The sequence below is a fragment of the Marmota flaviventris genome, chromosome 11 (genome assembly GCF_047511675.1).
Source record: "Marmota flaviventris isolate mMarFla1 chromosome 11, mMarFla1.hap1, whole genome shotgun sequence".
In the NCBI taxonomy this organism is placed as follows: Eukaryota; Metazoa; Chordata; class Mammalia; order Rodentia; family Sciuridae; genus Marmota; species Marmota flaviventris.
This window is the reverse complement of record NC_092508.1, coordinates 90,872,403-90,876,014: the sequence shown is the minus strand read 5'-3', so window position 1 is coordinate 90,876,014 and position 3,612 is coordinate 90,872,403. Positions and strand designations below refer to the sequence as shown.

The following is a 3,612-nucleotide window of genomic DNA, read 5'->3' as shown; positions in this document are numbered from 1 at the left end:
TATAGTCAAATATTCTTTCCTTTTTGAGTTATTTATTTGTTATCCAGAAATTGGAAAATAGTCACTTTTTATTCCTCTATATTAAATTGGGCTTGATATTCTACATTTACTTTATTTTTTTTGGTCTGGGAGAAGATTCTTGCTTTACAGGCTGAGTTTATTTTACTTCTGGTTATAAACAATGTAGTATATACACACATATGTCCAAGAAATCTTGCACAAATGTGGATTTTACATTAGGTATCTTGCACAAGATTAAAAACAAGACCAAAAGGTGGAACTTTTAAAAGAGGAAACAATCAAGGCTCCAAGATTTCACTGCTCTGGGAAGAAGAGATCACATTCGTTGAATGAGGGTCACAAAAAGGTCCAAAACATCCATAAATATCATTGGCTCATACTGCAAAATAGTTTGCTACCAGAAACAAACTGGGTAAGAGTACAAGCCTTGGGAAAGGGAAGTGACTTTACCTCCCCAGTCTTTTTCCATTGTGAGAACACAGTGGCACTAGGTTCCTCATAGTAAGCATAGAGTTGGCAACTCCGCCGTAGCACAGCTTCAATCCACCTCCAGGATACTCCATGACAGTACAATGTCATTTTGACTGAACTTGTGCTAACTTCAAGTGTAGCTTCTGAGGTATAGAGGTGCTGGCAGCTTCTGGTGTGGTTGTGGGGCTTCTGGTAAGGGTGCCGGTGCACAAGACACGGGGACTCCGTATGCACTTGTGGTGGTTGGTGATGCACGGTGAGCTGAGGACCTGCGGATCCCAGAGTTAGTCCATTGTTTACAACATATGTGGTAGTTTGAGGCACTCAAACTGTAACACTCTTTTGAAGGTTGACCTGATGAACAACAAGAGCCTGCATAACAGTTCCTCGGAGGGGAGCCTGAGGTGGTGGTGCTGGGAGAGTCGTAAAAACCACCTGATGGTTTCCAGGAGCTCTTGGCACAGGGAGTCTTGTGGTCACCTGAGTTATTGTATGATGTGTTACATTCAAGGTGGTTGGAGCTGTAGGTAGCAAGTGTGTTGTTTGAGATGGTCCACCTGTTGGCACCTCTGATGCTTGAAGAGGTGGTGGTGGTTGTATGGGTTGCAATGGTCAAGACATAGGCTAAGAAGAACCCATGGCTGATACAGGAGTGTGATTTAGCTTTTTTGCGTCTCGTAAAGCTCCAGTCTCTTCGTCATCCATTGTGAGATCAATGACACCACTTGAATCACTGCCAGTGGCTTTTCCAGTCTGTGATGTGCTATCGGCAGCTTTTTTATTAACAGAAGCATCTACTGTTTTGTTGGTTTTCAATTCTTGGGGTGGTAGTGCTGTTTTGTTCTGCAGAAGATGAAGTACTAAAAGCAGAAATTGGAATTCTCATCTGTATAGGACCACGGTTATTTGATGGACTCTAGAGTCCTGATGGGCCTACTGTATGTAAAGTCCTTGTGGCTTGCACAATAGAGTGTGCTGTGGGAACAGCCTCTACGGCAAGTGTTGTTCCTAATGGTGCAGCACTGGCAGGAGAGTTCCCTTGAATACTAGGACTGAGCACAGAAGGACCCTTGTTTGGTTTAGCGGGATTTGGCAAGGATACAATCAACAGTAAATGTTGACAAGGCTGTGGGGAAAATGGTACAATCATACGTTGCTGGTGCAACTGCAAATCGGTATCACCACTATAGAAAGCAGTATGGAGATTCCTCAGAAAACTTGGAATAGAACCACCATTTGGCCCAGTTATCCCATTCCTTGGTTTATACCCAAAGGACTTAAAATCAACATACTACAGTGATGCAGCCACATCTATTCTATAAATAGAAGCTCAATTCACAATAGCTAAACTATGAGCCAAGCTATGTGCCCTTCAACAGATTTATGCATAAAGAAAATGTGATACATATTCACAATCGAATATTACTCAACCTTAAGGAAGAATAAAATTATTTGCAGGTAAATGAATGGAGCTGGAGACTATTATGCTAAGTGAAATAAGCCAGTCCCAAAGAACCAAACACCAAATGTTTTCTCTGATTTGAAATTACTAATTAACAATAAGGGGTGGGGGGCAGCTAGGGAAGAATAGAAGTACTTTGGATTAGACAGAGAGGAGTGAAGGGAGGGGAAGGGATATGGGGGTAAGAAGGAGAGTAGAATGAATCAGATATTATTACCCTATGTGCATATATGACTGCACAATTAGTGTAATTCAACGCCATATCTTCATGTACAGACAGTGAGAAGTTACCTCCACTTATGTATGATGTATCAAAATGCATTCTATTGTCATATATAACTAATCAGAACAAATAAAAAAATCTAGGTTCCTTTAAAAAAAAAAAAGATCTCTGCTGCAATCAACACCCAAATTATCTCATCCAGCTGGACTTAAGTGGTTCCTAAAACAATAAAAATGGATGCACAAAGGAGACTGGAGAACTACTGGAATTTTTTTCCTACACTTTAATTTATGGTCAGTCCTTTTTTCTTACTTTGCCTTCAATACATCTGTATCATTAGTGGAATGGAATAAGATCAAACATAGGTAACATTTACCAAGCCCTTAAAGTATTCCAAGTATTTTCATTCCCTTAAAGATAAAAGGTAGATATTGCTTTCCTAATTTTTCAATTATGGAAACACATTGAGCCATTTAGTGAACTCTCCAATGCCACCTAAGCAATATGTAGTCAAAATAGGACTTGAAACTAGGTCACCCAGTATCAAATATTTGGGGTGAAAAATACTTTTAAGTTGGAAAGAAAAAAGGCACACACATATTCATACACCCACATATGCTTGAGAGATTATTTCTTTTCTGAGAGCATTTTTTAATCTTCACAGATTGTTCCAAAGGTCTACTAAATATTTATCCAGTAGCATATACTGTAACTTAGAGTTTTTATAACTCTGAGTTATAAAACTCAAGTTTTTATAACTCTAGAGTTATAACTCTAAGTTATAACTCAAGGGTTAAGTGTGCATTTAAAGTTGGAAAGATGAGAAGGAAAGAATTTCATGATTGGGAGAAGGAAACCTTCAACAAAAAAAGAGTGTAACTCTTAAAATCAGCATACTACAGTGATACAGCCACAACTATTCTATAAATAGAAGCTCAATTCACAATAGCTAAACTATGGAACCAACCTATGTGTCCTTCAACAGATGAATGTATAAAGAAAATGTGGTACATATACACAATGGAATATTACTCAGCCTTAAGGAAGAATAAAATTATTTGCAGGTAAATGAATGGAGCTGGAGACTATCCTACCGATGGTTAAATGACAATGTGACTATATCTCAATAGATGACTGCTGTCAAGGAGGATTGTGTTAACACCAGATAATTCTAGATACAACTTAAAGGATGCAGCAGACACAATAGTTTGAAACAGTGCTAACAATGGCCATTCTCTTCTTACTAATGCCACCCATGACTGTGTCTAAGGCCCTCCAAAGTAAAATAGTCCTGATTGTGTCAACTTCCACGTAAAGTGACTGAATAATCACTAAATTTGACTGAGTTTTAGATTTCTTTTTTTTTTTTTTAATGATAGGGGCTTGCTATGGTGTCAAACTGGCCTCGAATTCACAATCCCCTTGTCTCAGCCCC

The 3,612-nt window shown here is 38.8% G+C and overlaps 1 pseudogene; it reads right to left on the bottom strand.

Moving 5' to 3' along the window:
• Positions 1 to 299: 299 nt before the first annotated feature.
• Positions 300 to 1,642, bottom strand: LOC139707671 (activating transcription factor 7-interacting protein 1 pseudogene; annotated as a pseudogene).
• Positions 1,643 to 3,612: the final 1,970 nt, after the last annotated feature.